Source organism: Manacus candei, unplaced genomic scaffold, assembly GCF_025592945.1.
Source record: "Manacus candei isolate 608988 ecotype Guabito, Panama unplaced genomic scaffold, ASM2559294v1 h1tg000046l, whole genome shotgun sequence".
In the NCBI taxonomy this organism is placed as follows: Eukaryota; Metazoa; Chordata; class Aves; order Passeriformes; family Pipridae; genus Manacus; species Manacus candei.
The window spans coordinates 2175275-2196736 of NW_026138094.1; the positions used below are offsets into that span (position 1 = coordinate 2175275).

The following is a 21462-nucleotide window of genomic DNA, read 5'->3' on the forward strand; positions in this document are numbered from 1 at the left end:
TCCTTTCATGTTCTCTGCCTTCTCTCTGTGAGTTGTTTGGATAATGCATGGCTTTATAAAATTCTTTAAAGTAAATAATATTTATTAACACACTTGCTATGGTATTTGACAAATAGCACGTGGCCTTATAGGCCTTATTCTAGCAATATTAGTTTTTGATAAAAGTTCTAAAATTGAAATCAGAGTAATTTGATATGTCAAGAGAACTTAAATTTCAGCTCCCTGATTCTTGCTGTAGTTATCAGTTTAAGCTGAGCCTTTTCACTGTGCTAAAGTCTCATTTAAGTTGTGTTGCCTTTCCTATAGCAAAATCTTTACTAGGGTTCACAGAGTTCCTAATAAGGGTAGAATTGCATGGACTGTGATGCTACTGAAAGAGGACTCACACAACCTTCAAGTTACTCCTTGGAAAGGAAAAGCCACCTCCCTGGCATTTGACTTTGTGTCTCAGCTCCAGAATCAATTATAGTGAACCTCCAGCTATTCCCATTTTCGTAGGAGTTTATTCTATATCGTTAGTTCCTAATTTTATCTCCTTCACCTCTTGCTCATATTTCTTGAATTGCATTCTGGGCAATCAGTCTCTCTTCCAGCAGGAATCATGTCAGTTCTTTGTTCTTTTGGGATCATCATGATATCATTTATCAGTGTTTCCCCAGGGCTTCCCAGGCACTTGCTGCAGTGTTATGTAAGCTTTTTAGATGAGCAAAATTGGCTGCTGATAACAGATTACCTTTCTGCCCTATGTTTTTTCCCCTCAGCTAAGAACAGATGCAAATCACAACCACTACCAGCCAAGTGACAGCATAAGTCAGTGCTTTTTCTCTGTGCAGACATCCCTGGCAACATGCTAAAGGGTTTCACTGCAGAGGGAACCCAGAATTTGAACTCCCAAATTCCCTTCTTTCTACAAACACAAAGTCTTTTTTACTGACTTGGTTATACTTCCACTGTAGTTTTGCAGCAGGGGTTTCTGCAGTGCTGTTCTGGTGACTGTCAATGCTTTCCAAGGTCTCTCACACTGTCAGCTTCTTGATGTACCAGCAGAAGACTGTGTGGGTGGAGTATTTAATGATGTAATCTCATTAACACAGATATAGGGCTTACTTAAAACTGCCTAATGTTTGCACAAAGCCTGCCTTTCACCTTGAAATAGAGCTATGAAATTGAAGTTACTTTTCCAATTCATTACATTGTTAATATTGCTGAGAGAATAAAGTAAGACATTAACATAATCATTTAAAAGATTTTTTTAAACGGATTTGAAATCTTGTCCATGTCTTTACGTAGGTTTCCTCTCAAAAGATGTGATCTGTTCTTAAAATCAATCAAAAGTGTCCCTTCTACAGGAATTATGTCAATTATGCTGATGCTTTAGTTAATTTTTCAGCATAGAGCAGTTTCACTGTGTCTTATTTATAGTGGAAAAGAAACTAATGGGATTTCAGTAACAGTGGCTTTCCAGTTCATGCAAGTTGGACAGTCTTGCTAAGCTATGTGAGAGCGTGGGCTTGTTTGTTTACAGCTTGTCTGGTTTCCTGTCAGTGTTCAGTGGTTTGCACTGCTCAGCCCACCAGAATTCTGTTATGTTTATTTATTTTAAAAAGGAAATAAACTTCCGAGGACTTGGTATGTCCTTTCTGTAATAAAACACACTGAGCTGTGCTTCCCAGAATCTGTGATTATAGATTTGATTGGGTTGGGTGCCAGTTGAAGCTTTGGCTTCTCCCATGTGTTAACCTAAGCAGTTGCAATTGGTTTTGCACTTAAAAATTCCTTTCAACACTTCCTAAAAAAACCCCAGAAAAATCAAGGAGAAGGAAAGTTTCTGCGTTGTTACTGGCTGCAAAAAGGTAGAATAAATGGTTCCATTACCTTTGGAACTGCAGTCTGTACAGTGAATATTGTGTGGTTGGTAGAGAAAATCCAGAGTACCTTTGCTGCCATAATTTCAATGTTGATGTAATAATACTTGTGAATGCCCCCCTTCTGATTTCAGTGGTGTGATCTAAAATCCAGCTGCAGAGTTAAGTGCTGGTGTGCACTTGAGCCCAGTAATGTGAATAAAAGTCAGTGTTTAAGATTAGTCACCAGACTTGAGCATGCAAAGCAAATATACTTGACCCTCTGGTGTAATGTCAGTGTTGTCAGGGATTGTTTCAGTAAGTCTAACTCACAAGGAGAAACCTGGAGATGCCTTCCTGGATCATCTGTTGTCATTTTTTTTACTTAGAATGAGCTCTACAAACCCCATGATCTTTGTACTGTGTTTATGTTCTCAGTAACAGAAAGGTCTTTCTGAATGTACATTTATTATACATAACATGATCATTTTAGTAGTCTGCTATTTCTGATTTGTTAGTGCTTAAACTATACTTCATAGCTGAGAAAGAGTGAAGCATTTTTGAGATGTGATACACTGATTGTGATTTCAATAAAACAAAAGATAAGGAATGAAGATACAAATTCAAATGTCCATATTCCTCTCACCTGTGACAGTCAAGAACCAGCTCATTCTTTTGTCAAATACATCTATTTCAAATGCATTATTCATTCTTTGTGGTGCTTATGTGGATTCCCAGTCTCGAAATACCTTTCCTGGGAACACTTACTGCCCATAAATAACCAAAGTCACACTAAGTATAATATTTATTAACTTATAGCTGTGTAAATTATATACAGGTACACTAGTCATTTGTATTTAAACAGAGAATTGATTCCTTTTGATACTGAAAAACATCCAACCTGTATTATTAAGTTTTCTTTGAAAATGTTAATGTAATTAAACTGCAGAAAAAGCTGTTTGAATGCTCCAGAAACCACCAGTTATTTCAGAATACAATTATTCCAATATTACACAGATTTAAAAAACAAAACCAACAAACATGTGGTGTGGTATAATTGACAAAACCAGTTGTTTTTACTTTAAAAACATGTAAATTTAAAGAGGCACTGACTAAAATACCTTTATGTCCAAAGCTGGATGCTCCATACAAAGAACACCTCAGCAGTTTGAAGTTTTGCACATACAAATCTAATCTTGAACTGTTGTATGTGTTGTTGCAGATCACCTGGGCTCAGGAGAACACGATCTCTTCTCTTCTCAGGATGCAGTGACATGGCCCAGCTCACTGGCAGCATGAGAATCCATGACCCAGCAAAGACAGAGGTAGGTGTAAGGCCTTTTTTTCTGTTTTGTTTCCACCATCACCACACTCTCTGTAATTTGGGAAGATGTATTTAATACCCTGCAGCTGCAGGTGTAAGATTGTTCTTATGCCTGTTCTCCTGGCATATAACTGTTGCTGTTCTCATTTGCTGTCACAATAGTCTCATCAGTTCAACTTCTTAATGAAATTGAAATGGGTATGACAAATTTATTCTGATTGATAGTGTTGCCCTTGATTATCAGGTTGTGAGCTGGGTGTTGTGTGCTCTGGGTGCTGGTCAGTATGACCAAGAGCATCAGTGGTAGTGGATTGCCACTGAACTTGAAGAATTTGCTTGCACTTTAATTTGCATGGGTTTCGTTTTCAAAATAGGATCAGAACTTTCAGTAGAAGTGTGTAACCCAGAATGTGCATTATGAAGAGTTACAAGTGTGAGTGTAAGGGCAAGCTTTGGTTTTGGATTAAACAAGAAATGCCTGATTAATCTGAACTGTGGAAACATGGTGGTGTTGACTCTGCATAAAGGGTAGGAAGAGGTTTGGTCGTTACATCTGTCCCATACTCTGGTTCTGTGTGGCTCATTATGCTGTGAGATGAGCAATAACTCAGAAGTAGCTTTTTTAGGACTCTTGGATGGACCAACATTATTTTTAGTTAGAGTGAGTACTGTCTTTTGATATCCAACTTGCTTCCTGAAGATAGGGAGATTTTCTATATATCTTCGTGCTATTCTTGCTTAAAATAACCAGCACAGACAAAACCTTTACCCATTTGCTCTCTCAAGTACACTTTACTTAAGACTAGGTGTTATGATTTAACTTTCTAAAAGTCAGTTCATCAACATTGGTTTAATAGTAACTTCAACTTCATATTTCTGTTTTATAACCTCAGATGCTTTACAACTTTAGTAAAGGCAACAGTAACAGGAACAAACAACCTGGACTGCAGACTTGCCAGTGAATCACACCCATTGAATTTGAGTTTCACTTCCCTCCTTTGCATGTATCCAGAGACCCTCAGTTAATGACAGATGGCAGCTATGACCCTCATGCAACTTTGTGCCCTAAAGTATATAGAAACTTTTAGGGCTGTATGAGCACCTAATTATTTCTCTTTCACTCTTTAATGATAACTTGGCATAAATTGTAAAAGGAGCATAAGTTCCTTCTTTCCTTGACAAGACATCCTGTGTGTATGCTGTGGAGTATAATATCTGAGGCATCGTGCCTTAGCTCACACCAGCAAGCTAATCCTTGCTATTTGGAATGTTCCATATATCCACAGGACAACACATTTCCCTGTTGAATAATGATATGCTTCTTTGTAAACTATAGCCATAATATTTAGTGGATTATCAGGAAAGGTGTGAAATCCAAACACCAGATTTTTTGTGACTTATCTGTTAGCTGGGGATCGTAGTTGGGGAGGGTTTGTCCAGCTTTCAGGAGAGTGGAAGACTGTGAGGAGGCTGTAATTGAAACTAGAACCGTAATGTATCTCAGTGTCTCATGATACAATGAAATCTTTGCAGGTTGATGCAATTAGAAATGACAAGTAGGAAAAACAAAGTCCTTTTTTCACGTTACAGTGCCCATTTCCAAAATAAAATGCTAATCTAATATTCCGCTCTGTATAAGATGTTTTTATGCTATTTGTGCCCTTTCAGATGCTTCTGGTTTTCAGCAAGGTCTTGCTTTTGGCTCTTTTATGGATGACCTGATTAGAGTATAACAAGAGAGTTTATTTGCTCCAAAGTTAAAGTAATGTAATTAAAATATAGCTAACTATAAAATGTACTGGAGTTCAGAAGTGACCCAAAGTCTCGCAAAATTAAATTTTGCAACAATATAACCATCCCCTCCCACACCAGCAGAGCTGTGTGCTCTTGCTGTGACCTTCAGGGCATCAAGGCAGTAACACAACACATCACATACTGTATGTCTTGGCCTTTTTTCTGAACCTATAAGTTCCTTTTTTGTGAACTGCCTAATGCAATTCTGATAATTCTAATGGCGTGTGCTGATCACAGCTACACCTATGGAAGCTCCACAGCTCTAAAGGCTGTGTGAAAACCTAAATGAAATGGTGAGATCTTTTCTGTGCTTGTAAGTGTAGCAGAAAATCAGCTGAAAGGGGAAGATGGAGGATTATATAAGGAGCTGGGGGACTAGTATATGCTGATTTACAGGGTGATGGTTAATCATGTTCCGAATATTAGAGTCTACTCCCTTTTTTGCTTGTGATAGAATTCTTACTTAGCAGGGATTACTGTCTGTGCTACTTAATACAACGATTAATCTCCCATACAATTCACTAAAGACTTATGTTCATGTCATCCCTGAACTGGTGTTTTGGATATGTAATCAGAAAGTAATGTACTTATGGGTAACATTCCAAAGCATCAGCAGCTGACCTGCTGTGAGGGGATGAGTTCTCTCCAGCGGGTTCCAATGCCCCTCACACACTGTGCAGCTCTTCAGAAGGACCTTGGCAGGCTGGAGATGGGCAGAGAGGAACTGTCTGAAGTTCAACAAAGGCAAGTGCAGGGTCCTTCACCTGGGGAGGAATAACCCCAGGCACCAGCACAGGTGACCTGCTGGAGAGCAGCTCTGTGGAGAAGGACCTGGGGGTCCTGGTGAACCCCTGCTGCCCTGGGGGCCCAGAAGGCAAATGGTGTCCCAGAGTGCAATAGGAGGAGCAGTGGCAGCAGGTTGAGAGAGGTGATCCTGCCCCTCTGCTCAGCCCTAGTGAGGAACACCTGGAGTGCTGTGTCCAGTTCTGGGCTCCTCAGGACAGGAGGGATATGTAGATCCTGGAGCAGGTCCAGTGAGCACAGCAAAGATGATGAAGGAACTGGAGCATCTCTCTTATGAGGAAAGGCTGAGGGAGCTGGGGCTGTTCAACCTTGAGAAGAGACACTGAGAGGGGACCCCATCCATGTCTGTCAGTGCCTGCAGGGAGGGGGCAGAGGATCTGCTCAGGGAGGGCCCAGGAATGGGACAAGAGGAATGAGCAGGAACTGATGCCCAGGAAATTCCACCCGAACATGAGGCAGAATTTCTTTACTGTGCAATGGCTGAGCACTGGAACAGCTGCCCAGAGAGGGTGTGGGGCCTCCCTCGCTGGAGATACTCCAGAACAATCTGGACACAATCTGTGCCATGTGCTCTGGGGTGACCCTGCCTGGGCAGGGAGGTTGGACCAGGTGACCCACTGCGGTCCCTTCCAGCCTGACCTGCTCTGTCATTCTGTGATTATACTTACTGACTTTTTCACTCAAGGCCCTTTATCTTGGAAGACATCTCTAACTACTTTATTTCAAAAATAATTTTGGAAAGTGGATTTGATATACAGGATGATTATTTTGATTATAAAAAGATTTCATACTATATCAGATCTAGGCTTAGTAAACTGATAATTCACCAGACATGAATTCTCTTCTGTTTTAGATACAAATATATCTAAAATAATGTTGAATGCAGTGATATATTCCTGGCAGATCATGCTTAATGTCTCTGCAGTTATGTATTAACTGAATTAATGCCAAAAGAAAAAAAGAAAAAAAAAAAAGCATTTATAAGTCAAGGGTTGAATTTTGATCTTGGGATTAAAGCACTTTCTAACTGGATCTGCCTTAGCAGAGGAAACAGAATTTACAAGACATATGGAAGCAGACAAAGGAGGAAGAAGTTTTATAATAGATGCCAGAGCATTTCGGATATTTTAGTATATATTAAGTCTAATGGTGAAGAATTGGGGATATTAGGCAATGTGGATCCACTGAGCATTTTCTCCTAATGGAGACCTGCACAACTAGAGAGCCCAGTTGCTCCTGGCACTGAGGTTGGGAAGGAAGACAGCTTTGGACAATTCTGTGCTAAATCTGCTTGGCCAGGCTTTGTTTCAAAGTGTGGAGTTTCACGTTCAAGAAAAGTGCTACTCATCAAACCAAAAGCCTTACAAAAGGCATTTCAGCCTTTTTGTTTTCACAGTGGAAAAGAACCCTATTTATAGCAAGAGTCCAAAACATTTAATACACTTGTCAATAGAACTACTTAGTCATCTCTCAATTATCCAGGGAAACGGGAGATAAGAATGGGAGAGAAATTAAGTGTAGTACAAATTGTATGCAAATTAGGCTTATAAGAATATACTCAGTAAGTTCATTTTTGAAAAGCCTGTAAGCAGATTGCTGTAGGGAGTAGGTGTGGGCTGCTTTAAACATCAGAAAGCAGAACAGGGTCTGATGCAAATGCCTTCCCCAGAGTGACTGGGAGCAGGGAGAGGAGCAGCACAAAGGCAGGACCATCTTCAGGCCCTTTACCAAGACAAAACTGTGAACTGTTGAGGATGGACTGTAGATCCAACAACAGCATCAAACACAAGGGAGGGGACAAAGTATAAGTGTCACTGGAGCACTAAATCAAGCATAGAAGAGGATTAATGCAAATGAAAAAGCAAAGAGAACTTCCTGATGACAAAACTATTGCTCTAACTCCCACAGCAGGATCAGAAGCTGTCAGCTCTGTGCCAGTGTCTGCTGCACTGCTGGCCTGGCTGACCTGCTCCTGGCTTTTAAGTGAATTAGAGGAAAGACAGGAAAGCTTAAAAGTGCATGCTGATTTTTTCACTTTTTCTTTTGCCACATATTTTCTTCCTCAAGTGTGAACAAAATTCATTAACTGTTCACTAAAAACATTGAGAAAGTCCAGAGGTGCAAGAGGGAACCATCTGTTTCATCATCATGGGATTTTGTTGCTGTCAGTATGTGCAGTAAAGGCCACATTTTGTCTTCACACACAAAGTTTCCTCACTGGAATCCAGGGACAATATAAACAAAGCAGTGGTTTCTTTTTAAATATCCAGTACTTAGCATACCATTTAAAAAACTTTGAATAAACAAGTGGTTTAGCTGTGCTGGGAATCACTGACATTGATAATTATCCCCTTCACGTGTATCCTCTGTAATAATTAGTCTTACGTGTTCATTGACTGATTACACAGCATCTTCCTATTTAATTTAGAGTGCTACATCCTCTTGAAAATACTGAAAATACAAGCAGGTGTGCTTTCTCACTCGGGAAGGGATCTCTCCACAGAGTTGGCACAGACTGCAGAGTTGGTGCAGAACACATGCTTCTTCCTTGTACTTAAACTGAGTCATTTTCTGCTTTCTTTATTTCAAGAAATATCCCTTTCAATATATATCTGATCTGAATTCCACTTTTTCTTAGTGATAAAAGCTGCAGAGAACTCAATACATTCCAGTTTGGGATGTGGCCTCTGCTCACTGGTGACTGTCCTTTGTTGATGATGCCATGGAAATATTCCCATGATGGTCCTGCACTCTGTGGAGGTCCTTCATTTAAGATTGAATATGTTGCAAATGAACTTGGAATCTGAATAATAAATTGGTATTAAACCCTCTTAATTAAAAAAAATACATTGTTTATTAAGCTATAAAAACAGTGTTTGAATTTATTTGAGTGAGTTAAGGAATGAGAACTCTTAATTAGTTAAAAATGCAGTTGTGGTATTTCTACCCTGCAAGGCTTCATAGCTTTTCATTTTTAGTACTTCTCAGATAACAAGTAAAATAGAATAGTAAATATTGCTGTAGAATAGTAATTACTCCATAATTATTAATTTCATTTAAAGTTTGCATTTGTATATCTTTAATTAAAATGCAGTATACTGCAATTAGGCTATATTCTGCTGGTAATATCATCCAATACACACAATGAAATGCAAATTTAAGGCTTAGTCTGTGCCTAAATGTTATCAAGGACCCCTTGAGGGTAATATCCTTTGCATCCAGCTACTATGGATGTACTTTGCACTCTGTGTACACTCAGGAACTTGTAGGGACTGTTTTTTTTCTTCTGTATATTAAAATAAATCACAGTAATTCTGTTCCTGTCAAGGAGTTTATAGTTCTGGTGGATAAAGGAGATCAATGTCAGGCCCTTCCTTTGCAGTCAGCACCATTTTGCCTTCTAACAATACCTGAGAGCCTGAAGGAAGGACAGTTATATTTTCAGTGGTTTGAATCTATTTGAGTGTGTTTGCAAACATTTCTATTCAATATCTTATGTGTTAGCCTGCAACCCTTGGGGAAAAGCAGGTGGGTGGGTAAATAGCTTCAGTTTTATTGGTCAGGAATTGAAATATATCCAGACTATGTGTTTGCCCTATTAGAGAGGAAAAATTGAGTTTTGCATGATTTTATCATCAGTGATCCAGTGAGTTTGGGTGGCGTGTTGTAGTACATACCTATGCCATTAAATGCAAAGATGACTTTTTTTTTTCCTTTCTCAGTTTGGAGAAATAAAAAGCATTGAAAAGAACCAGATTGTGCTCTCTAGATACAATGTATGGACTCTTGATCTTTTGAGAACCTATAACTTCTTTTCTTCATGGCATTACTTTTCCTCTCTTATTCTATTTGGGAGAAAGACTTTCTTTTGTGAAATATCACCCTCACTGATGTTAGCCTCTTTCTGTTAAAAATTAAATTTAATATGCTGATTTGATCTGAGCAAAAGCAAAATAATCTCCTTTGCATTAGTGACTTGTATTTATTCCAATGGAACACTAATTATTTCTCTAAAACTGTTTATTTTGGACTATAGTAAAGAATCAGTATATAATAATCACAATAAAGCAAACATGTGTATCTTGTCATGTTATGATGTAGCTTAAAATGTTGGTTACTTCTCACAGCAGTTTTTCAAAGCAGAATGTACTGAATGACCTCTCTGAGGCTTCAGACAGTTTGACACCACCAGAGCTCTGACAGAAATCAGGAGGGACTGGAGACAACAAGTTTGTTCTGCAGTTCTAACAGTGCACCTGGTTGTCAGGACTGTTCCTGGAGGTTTACTCAGGGCATGGAAGTCATTAACTGGTTATCCAGGGGATGGAGGAATTCCCTGGCTGTTGGTCTGTGTAGAGGAGCTCATGGAGCAGTTTGCACCTGGCTGATTGGCAGCACTCTCAGCCACCTTCACAGTCAGGAATTTGACCCATGGCTTCAGGATCTTTCCAGGTGGAGTTTTGGTTGGTTCTTGACTCCCCTGCCAGCTCCTGCTGTGTCCAGTCCAATTTGGTGCTTAAATTATTGCCCTGGGTGGAGTGTCCTAGAGATTTCCTGCTGCAAAAGAGGGCAAATGGAATGGAGGTGAGATATTTGTATGTAGTCTATAGATATAGTCTATAGAAACTGTTCCTGTGGGTGTGAAAATGGTCATATGTAGTTAAGATCAAAGCACCTACAGCACACAAGCTAAAATGCACGTGCTCGAGTGGTTGTGTGGGCCATGGGCCAGCTGGGCTGGGAGATTGGAGCAGAACAATGGTCTGGGGGGTCTCTCACAATCCAGATGTGGAGGACACTGCAAGGGCAGAGGCTCCCACTACCTTCCAGACAGACACTGGCCACCCTGGTAGAGAGATCTGATTCCCCATATCAGTGTTACCTGGTCCTAAACAATTAGGGTTTTCTTTTTAATGACCACTCTGTCCATGGATGTCAGTGCAGCAGAAAGCACCATTAAAAATCAGTGCCCTTTTTTTGTCCTGGTAAAATTTTACCATAAAATGGTTAAAATACTCTATTTTCTCTGTTTCATTTAATTCATAACTTGTTCATAAAGTCACTTTTGACTGCAGTCTTTCCTCACTTCTGTCTCTCCCAGATACTTGCACCCTGTCAGATCTGTCAGCTCAGCTACTTAAATGAGCCCTGTCCAACCTGCTCCGGCTCTAAGAGGATCTGAGGGAGCTTTAGCTTTTCTAAAGTAGTGATCAGATAGTGTTTATTGGATTAATAATTAACATAACCGTGCTCTTGCAAGTATGCATTTTTTATTGCTAATTCCATTTTGATAGTAATTGAAGCTGATTTATGTTTTCTCTTGATAAACAAACAAGACTCTTTGTTCCCCAGTTCACTTTGCCAATGTCTACAACTTCCTTTGTTGGCTGTTCATTCCAAACAAAGAAATAGCCTGAAACAATTATTAATATAGCTAGAAAAAAATTTAAAGCTTACTTTAGTTTAAAGCTTCTGTCACTGTTATGATGCAGCCTTAATAAATATCTCATAGCTCTCTGCTTTCTTTGACTTACTTTGTTCCTAGCTGACGATAAACGAGGCTTTGAGTGATGATGCTGATGGAATCATCACCACTTTGGCAATGAAACACTTCTGCTACTTTTTCAGGTTTTCTTTTTTTTTTTTTTACCAGCTTGGACATGGTATCACTTTTAGATGCATCAGACCATGGCAATTACACAGACGTTGTTACCAGTGTAGTGTTTCCTTAATTTTTTTCTTGGCTACAAGACATGATGATCCTCTTCCATTTGCCTAAAATGCTATTATGTTTCCCACTGAGCTGTAAAATTTGTTTTCCAGCTTTCACTTAGCAACTTTTCTTTGTTATTCATGGTTTAAATGGTAGTAATTATTCAAGTGTAAAATAAGTATGCACCCCCTGTGATAGTTAAATATGTTTTTCCACTGTGCAGTACTGTCTGTTGATCTATAATGAGTGATTATAATGTATTTATGTAGCTGTATTTAACCACATATAACCATGTTTATATAACCCCTATAACCATGTTCTGCAGAGGATGAAATAGAACATACACTGTGGGTCTGTGCTTTAGGATTGTGCATCCACAGTAACAGCAGAGAAGAGGAATAAATTTGGGTAACTGGGAGCTTTTTACAGCAAATATCTATAGAATGTTTGAAAGCTGATTTTACTCAGTGAAAATCCCTAGGAAGAGTGAATGATATCATAAGTGAAAGTGTTGCTAAATCATGTAGGGTGCTCATGTCTTATAAGTGAAGGAAATTGTCTCCAGAGCTTTTCCTCCTGTTCCTGCTCAGACTGAGAAGGAAATAAAGCAGGGACAGGCCTTCTCCAAGGCTCAGGATGGAGCAGGCACAGATGGCATGAGTAGGGGACTGAGACATCCCAATTTCACGAGGGTAACCCTGGAGTGAGAGCCACCATTTGATACCAGACTTTATTTGTGAGGTAGCAATTTCCTTTGGTTTTCCCCTTTTCAGACCTGAGAGCACAGAGCCCTGCCCTCCAAAGGGAGTGTTTGTCCCATGTAATCCTGAGCCAGCAGCACAGTTCTTAACATCTCACCAAGAGAGACTAAGATCTTGTGGCATGGCTTATGTGGTCTACTGATGGTGAGGCTGTTGGGGCTCAAATCCTTGTTTCCATAAGTTCCATGCTCAAACACTGGATAGTTTTAAACCACAGTGGAACTCCTGTGACTGAACTAGGAGAGTGCAGCAAAGCCCTCCCACCTGCAGCATCATTTCTAGGTAGTAGCTGTTGTGACAACAGAAACATGTGGAGGTGTGGATCTTGTCCTATGCTTCAGCAGCAATAGGCACTTTTTACAGTCACTAAATGCTGTTGTGAATCTTGTCTCTGTGGCAACCATGCAGAGCAAACCCCAGCATGTGCTTCTACCTTCCATTGCTTTCCAAGCCAGGCAGGACAGAGTTCAGTTTGTCTCCAAACCAAACACAAGAGATGCACAGGGCAACACTGAACAGCTGTAACTCCAGAAGGGAAATTTACCTGATTTTGTGTGCACATAGCATATTATTAGGAATATTCTACTAGGAAGAATAGGGCAAAAATGTGTAACATTTTGTCTGTGTGTATATTAGGAGAGAAGGTGGTTTTCACTCAGATACCTTGTTTGCTTGGTTGTTTGATGCACCTTAGCCAGGCACAAGACTGAGAAAGTGGCTGTCTTGTGCTCAAATGGAAAGATTTGAATATAAACAAAAGGACTGAATTAGAATAAATGCACTGTAATCATTTTTTCTCTATACACAGTTATAATAATGCTGCTAGTCATGGTGCTGATGTTTGCAAAGCTGCAAATGATTAACTAGGGCAGATGAAGATTATTTGGTGCTTCCTGGGGTTAGTATAAATTTCCAAAATATTGGGAGACACTGATAGGAAAAGACACGTGGTAGGAAAAGAAAATGCTGCTTTTGACTCTTCTTGTGTTCCCTTAATGCACATCTGTAGCAGAAGATAAAATGTTCTGTGTGTGCTTGTTTGTGGTGGTTGCTTACAAAAACTGCAGCTTGAGGGGCTTATCAATATTAATATACCTCTGCAAGGCTGAAGTTCCTCTCATGACATGAATACTTACAGTCAGAGGCTTGGATACAAGCATCAGAAAAATTTTATTTAAATGCAAACAGAAAAGGATAATGTCTAGTGTGTGTTTGTGTGTACCTTATTTTATATGTGTTATATATAGAATCTATATATATACATGCATGCATAAATATATATGTTCACATATACATGTGGACGTACAAATGTGTCAAAGGGTAAAGTTTAAAGCTCCAGGGTATGTTTCTTGAACAGCTAATGGAATTGCCCGAGGTTTTCAGGAGAAATTTGTAAATGCTGCTCCTGTGTGCACCAACATCACCAAAGAGGGAGTTCATGGTCTTCAGTGGGAATAGCTGCAAACCACTGATGATCTGTAAATCTGCCAGTCAGCAGTGCTGAGTGTGTCAAGGGGGTTCTTTGTGCTTAATTGTCCAGAAGGAATTTGTTTTTATCTTCATCTCTGTCTTCACAGCTGGATGCTCTCTGGAAAAAAGTGGTGTGGGGTTTTCTGTTTGTTTAACTCTGCTGCTTGCTGAACTTTGTCCTGGGCTCTGACATAGCCTGTTGTAGCTGGTAAATTACTTGAAAGCATTAGACAAGAATTCTCTCTGCCCCTTCCTTGGAAAGGGTGCAGAGGCAGGAGAGCCACTTGTGCAACTAATTGTCTCTGTTTTATATGTAGTTATTGCTGTCAAACATTATACTTAAGTAACCAAGTGCATTATTTGGACAGGTCTCTGACAACCATTTGCAAGCAGTTTAACCTAAAGCAGTTACTGCACTTTTCAAAGTTATAGCAATGGTTTTCTTAACTTGACCAAAGGGAAAAAAGATTAAACCTTTGCTCCTTATTTGTCTTTTCAGATAGCTGTGAATGAAACAGACTTTTTTGCAAAATTATCATTAGATCAATTTTTTGATTCCAAAAATAGAAAGAATATTTACAAGATGGAAGAAAAGAAACAAAATCCTGTTTTATTACATTTTACAACAGTGGGGGAACAAAACCATTAATGTTTTGGCTGTGAATTAGCAACTAGTTAAGAAGTCTTGCAGTTGTGCTAAAATGATGTGATGCTGCTCATCTTTCTGGCATATTGCTGGTTCACTGCTTTTGATGCTTTCTTGTTCCCTAAAGAAAGGAGTTATACTATGGGATGAATTATGCTGTAGTGTGTGTGCCCTTGCATCTCTAAAATTGTGGCCCATTACTTTGGCTCTCAAAATAGATGGGGGGAAAGTTTGGTATAAATAGCTTCAATACAATTGCTAGGAAAAGCATTATATCCCTGTCATTGGTGTCTATAAGAATACCTGTCTCTATTTCCAGTCAGATTTAACACCCTTGGGGTCTAAATCAATAGCTGCATTCACTTGATGGATGGTTCCCTCAGTGCACAGTCCTTGTCCTCAGGTGTAAGCAGTTTATGGATGGAGAAATATGTAAAACCAGGAAAAGACTGAGGATGCTTTCTTGTCTGTGTTGTGAAGCTGCTCTCCACAGCATCCCACAGAAACAGGAGGGAGAGAGACTCCTCCAAGGGACAAGCCCAAGCAGCTTGGTGGGCCAGCCCTCTGTACTGAGCTGTCCCTGCAGAAGGTCACCCTTCTGGTGCAGCTCTGAGCACCTGCAGTGCTGGTGACCAACAGGTGTCTCCCTGAGGTGTGTCTGTGGGCTCACCCTTTCCATACAGAACAGGATACTCGGATTGCTTTGGCAGGGAAGGATGTAAGAAAGATTCCTCCAGGGAGAGGAATTGCAGACTTCCTTTCTCATGAAGCTAAATCCAGATAAGAGAGAGTGTGTCATTGAAATTCAAATTAATAAAATATTTTGGTGTTAGAAGTCTGAGTTCATGCAAATGTGGCCTTTATACCTGCTTTAAGTACAGCTCACAGGCAGAACACATGTTTGAGAGGCTGCAAACAGTAGGAGTCAGCTGAGTTGGTTTAAATGTGCATCCCCCCTGCTGTGATAATTAGCAAAAAGTTGACAGAGAATTAAACGTGAGGGGTTTGTTTCTTAAACATTGCCTTTTGGATGAAGCATAAATAATGAAGCAAAATACGTCCATAATTAATATTTTGTAATTCCTAGAGTTCACTGAGTATTAGATCAAACTGCAGGAGCACTGGAATATTAAGTAGCTTGTTCTGCTCTTTAAGGAGCTGATATCAGAGTTCTGATCACACTTCTTGTTTTTGAGGCTGTAATGCAGACCTATTTAGAAATCCACAAATAGTGAAGAATTCAACTTCATGTAGTAGTGGGAGTCAATTAAGAATTGTCTGCTGTTCACAAACAGCCAATTTTAGAATTATCTGGCAGAAATTCAGATTAGGTACTTGCTTTCCAGATTAATAGTGAGGAATATGTCTTCCCTGCTGGCATTTTGAAACATTATGGGAGTCAGTCCTGGCTTCAGCTGGGACAGAGTCAAATTGTGTATTAAATGGTAGACAAATGTACTCATTCTGTGATGGTGAAAAAGGATCTCAACTTTAATCCAGAAAGAATAATCTGACCTAGCTTTATGAATTTGGAGGTGGTAAATAAATGCTCTTTGAAGTATTATCACTCATTGCATGATAATGCTGTAGATACAAACTAAACATGTGTAAGTATAAAAAGACCTAGAATACCTTTTATGTAGTAGTAATTGCTAAATTTGAACTCATTTAGGAACAAAGTTGGAAATTGCCAAGCATTTTGTGAACTTATGGCCTTTCTAGTGTATAAAATTCTTACTAAATCATTAAAAAAGTGTGAACACACCCACATATTTCGTGGATACATTTTCAATTTATGAGTAGATCCTTTTCAATGGTTTCCATCACTGAACTCTGGAGGTTCAGGCACTATCTGCAGCTTTGGTTGGCCACACTCATTACAGAGGGAAATCTTCTTGTTGCCTCCTGGTTCATGTTAGTGTTGTCCTTTGGATTTGAAGACCCACTGATTTGATTCTCTCACTAAAAATTTGTAGAATATGGAAAAAAATCCCTTCCAAATCAGTACAATTTGTAAACAATTTCAGGATACCTTTTAAAAGATAGGACATGGTTTTGTCATTCTGTCAACTTCTCATAATTGAAGAGGGAATTTAAGTAAAAATGTGTGGGCATTTGTGAAAGCAGCTCTCAAACACGTGGTTGTGAGAGTTTTATGCCTGACTTTAGACACCGTGTGTGGGATGTGGGGATACCTGGTGTCCTGAAAGCAACAAGTTAGGAGGACAGAGTACTGCAGGGGCAAGGGCTGGTTGTTTTTTCTAATCTCAAAGTAGAATTCTTCCCTCAGTATTTGACTCCTGAACGTGGAATCAAGCTGGAACAGGACACCTGTATGTTCTTACCCCAGGGCTTCTGCTGCCTCAGCAGAACTGCCTTTTCAGATGAGAATTAGCAAGCACAGATTTTGTAATACAGCATTAACAAAAAAGCTTGAACCATTTTTCTGGGTTTAGTAGTGCACAATCTGGGAAAAATTCTGATTAGGACAAGTGATAACCTTCCACTTCATTCAAGGCCACGAAAGAATTTATCTGTAAGAATATTGGGTTAATTCTTGCAAGCTCAGTTCCCGAACTCACCAGCAAAAATCCAGTCTTACTGTAATTATACACTTAGTTTTGAAGATTTTTACTTCCTAGTGACTTGGTTGTGTTGATTAGTCTGAGGCCATCAAGAGTGTTACTCAGAGATTGATGGCATAGAGATGCTCTTCACATGAGAGGAACTTCAATTTACATGGTTTAAATCAAATCAGGATCAAAGTAGTTTATTTGTCTTATTAATGACACATAATTATTCAACAATCAGGGAACTGTAAATTCAGAATTAGAATGTCTCTAAACACATGTATGCTTTTATTTATTAAAATGAGATATCCGAATGCCATTGCATTACATTAAACACCAGAACAAATTTGCAGTGTTTGAAGTAAAATTATTTAAAGGGAGGCTGTTAGAGATAAACACAAAGTCCTCTCTGCCTTTCACAGCCTCAGAGGCAGCAGTGAGGGTTTGAAATCAGGAGCCAACCACCACCACCATGGCTCAGAGGTTCATGCTGTCCTTCTGCCACTGTCCTGTGCGGGGCAGGAATTGGCCCTTCTGTGGCCTGGTCACCAAGGGAGAGGCTCTGGTTTGATCTCCAGCACAGAGAGAAAAGATGACACACAGACTTGAGAGGCCACGTAAGCAGCAACTTTAATTATCCTTCTATCTTCTAAATACAGCCTTTGAGAATTGATAAATTAATTCTGGGGGGACACAAATGGGACACTACAGTGTTTCAGGGACAATGTGGCTGCAAAGTTGTGTATTACATTAATGTAATCTGGTAAACAAGTTTAAACTCCTTCATAATTGTGTGGGACTCCATGCTGATCAAAGTGGAATAGTCTGGTTATGTGTTATAGCAGTGGCTTGTGTTCCTTTGTGTAATGTTTAATATTTGGTGAGTTCAGGTCATTAAAAGCACGATAACCTTGGATCCATAACTCCAGTTTAGTTTCTAGTAAGGAGGACATTGTCTTGAAGAGCTTGGCAGCTTGAAATCTGTTGCAAATAAAGAACCTTTAAAGTGAATTTCTCCATTTGCAGCTTTGTAGATCGTGGCTTGCAGTTCTGATACCAATTTTTACTAGTGAATTGAATCCTTCCTAACACGATGTCAAATTCTGTTTCGTTTTTATCTTGCATAGGGTGAGATGTTGCTTTTTCAATAGCAAACAGAATGCAAGATCAAAGAGAGCTCTGTGACTCAAATGTTCCAAGCATTGATAGTGTGAATTAACCCATCCATTTCCTTAAAATAATCTTTGCATCCATAAGAGTTCCTGAACCAGGGGCAGCATGGATTCAGTGTCAGCTCACTTATTTGGCTTAGTGGCACATCAGGAAGCAATGCCTTCAAAGCCCTGGTAAGGGCAACTCCAGTGTGTTGTGTTCTTACTGACTTCAGGTATTTGCATCATGGGAGCACCCAGCTGGCTGTGACTGCACCTATCAAAGAGTGTCTGAGCAAACTAACACTGGAACACAACACTTGCCAGTGGTTTTGGCTGGATTGCTGCAGCTCCTCTGTGTTTCCAGCACTCCAGGAGTTGTGTTCCAGTATTAGTGGTTTTCCATCCAAGCCACTGGCAGCGCTGGAGAACAGGTTTTAGAGGTCTGTGTCCTGCTGGAGTGCCATATGGGGTTTTTAAAATCATGGTTAGTGCTTATTGAGCTTTTTGAACTTCTTTCGGGGTGTGTAGAGGTGGAACTGTTTAAAAAGTTGTTACAGTCTCATTGATAGAGCAGGTGGAAAGTTTGCACTGGTTCAGCACTGAGTGCCACAGACCCCACAGAGAGCCCTTCCCACCCTGCATCTGCTGCCTCTGAGCCCGGGCTGCAAGGCTGACAGACACACAGCTGAGAGCCAGGACATCTTCCAGGTGTGGGCTCAGACATCTGAAATCAGAGTTAACTCTCTTGGATGTTATAATCCTGCCTAGTTTTAGTAATCTCAGAACAATACTTCTGATTAAGGGCAGAAATAGTAAGTACAGATTACATAACTTGCAATTTCTAGTTGAACTTCAGCTGCTTATTCTGATGAAGCTGGGTTATAAACATAGGATTGGATTGTTAGACTGCTCTTTAGATAGTGACAGATTAAAGGTAAGACAGGAAAATATGAAAATTAAGGTGAGGTGAATCTTCAGCTCCCTTTGAGGAGCAGAGACTTTGAGTGAAAGGACTGGTGCTATGGTTACATGACAGTTACAAGACTTAACATAATTCAGAATTATTTGGAGGTCTCCATAATATCACTGACTTCTGGCATCCTTTAAAGACTGTAGTGGCCACCTGGTATCTGAAAGCAAAGGAACTCCCTCATATCAGTGTTCTCTCTTCTGCTATGGGATTCCACCCTAGGATTAGTACTCTCCTCTTTTATATTTTGTGAAATGCAGTCATTCTGAGCAGATCACTGTGACAGCAGACATGGAGGCTCCTAATGCACTTGCAGTGCCCATGTCTAAAGTAGCCCTGGGTTAATATTGTTACTAATGAAGTCAACACTGATCTGGGTTTGTTCACCATGCTGCATAATTTAAGTCTGATATTTATACCACTCAGTGTCATTTTAAAATGTAGCATATATCTTCTGGTGCTTTGTGTTATTTATTCTTTATCAGCTTTTTAAATTTAGCAGGGTGAGTAGGAGGCCACCCCGTACATGGGAGGAATGCCAAGGAGTCCAAGTTTTGGGGGAGGCTGTAAATGGAACCAAGCTGGGTTGGGGTGTGAAGAGCTCACTGCAACAAAGGGCATTACCTTGCACTGGCCCTTTGCTCTTCATGCTGCTTCTCTGTAAACTTGCTCCCAGCTGCAATGGAATTTTATTTTCTCTCAGAAGTTCTTTGATACCCTATTTACAGTTGCCATCTGGCTCATCAGTCCTGTTAGATTAGGACATCTGTGCCCTGCTGCTTCCTGCTTTCACTGCATCCTGGATATCCTTGGGCTTTTCTTTCCCCTCTGCATTAACTGCCTACAAATTTGTTCCTTGGGTTCCTGTGCCCTAATCACATTCTTTCTGGCCAAAACCACCGAAGAGAACCTCGTGGCATGTTTGTTGCCTTTCCCCACCAATTCAAAGGGAAGTGTTAATCCTCTTGATTAAGGTCAGCTTCATCTTCATAAATTCTGGGGAAAAAAGAAGGATCATGTACCTTGCTTCTGCCCCCTTTGTGGTAATGGCTGATGGCAGGCATTTTGAGTAAGGAATCATTCACAGGTTGGTTGCCTTTAATGGTGTTTTGATGATATGGCAAAATTCCCAGCAGTGCAGTGATGTGATTATGAGGTGTGAGAACATTTTAGGGATGTTTTGAATATGAATGCATTCATGTCTGTGAGGCATTACCATCCTGTGGTGCTGAGCCATATTAAACAATGTTATTTATAGTTTCATTTTTAGTCTTTTTATTCTGACATGTTTACAGAGAATTGAGGATATATCAAAATATATATGGTCATAAATAAGTCAAGAAAATGTTGAGATTTTTATGTGTTTAATATTTGTTTAAGTTATTATTGAACTTCTGCAATTGCTGAACCTCTTGCATTTGATTTTTTTTGTTTTATAAGGCAACAAATCAATGTGAAGCTAAAGTGTAATGTTTTTTATTTTTTCTGTTTCATTCTATATTGTTTTTTAAAGGTCTTTTTCTTTCTTCCACTGATTAGTGTAACCAGTGGCAGATTTTGTAGCAGCCTGTAGTCAGATCAAGTTCTTTCCATCTGTAAACAGAAAAGTCCTTGTGCTTATGTTGTCTGTACAGTCTCAGTGAGAATCATGCAAGATTTAAGTGCCCTTGCAAGATGAAATGCCAGACCTTGCTCACAAATCAGCTCTTTAACATACCTAAAGGAAGAAACTGTATCATACTGTTTTATGAAGAGTATGATGAGTGAGGAAAGATTCAATCTTTTTGCTTTCTAATTACAAGGTAGCATGGAGGTTAAATCAGACAAGTTTTAAACCCCCTATGCTTATGCTCAGCATTTCAGTTACATATATCCTTGGCTTATGACTATTCAATGATGGTTTTTATATATTCATATATCATTTTATATATCTGCACATGCACAGATATATCAGAAACATGAGACAGTTAAAACATTCAGCTTTATGACTTGTGGAAAATCTGTTGCTTTTTGTGGGCAGCTTTGTAATAAATGAGTGGATTGTTCATAACTGGCATCACTGTAAAGTATTCAGAGATATGTGTTATGTTACAGCAACTCCTCTGGCAATCTGTCCTTCTGAGCTTTAGTCTTACAGGGACTCTGGGACCTCAGGGAGTGCATATCTGAATATTCTCCTGCAACCTCTCACCAGGAAATGGAGAACACCTCACTTTCCCATTCTTTGTTTTCAGCTAGTGAAAGAAAGTTGCTGAAAATCTGTATTGCTGGTGAGTGACAGCACTCTGCACTCTCCCTGTGTAACTTCTGATTAAACCAGTGCTTTGGCCACCTCCTTCAGGTTAAAGGCAGTGAGAAGGGAAAGGTACTTAGTTAATTCAATGTAAGATTATTTTATTACTAGTTTTAGCT

General features: G+C 39.6%; 1 protein-coding gene across 1 annotated transcript in view; it reads left to right on the forward strand.

Annotated features, from left to right (window-relative positions):
- The first annotated feature begins 3066 nt into the window (after nt 1-3066).
- MYO1E (myosin IE) overlaps nt 3067-21462 on the forward strand; it is a 191205-nt gene continuing 172809 nt past the window's right edge. The window contains exon 1 of the mRNA XM_051796391.1: nt 3067-3169. The gene's annotated coding sequence lies outside the window, so the exon portion shown is untranslated. The remainder of the gene's footprint in view (nt 3170-21462) is intronic.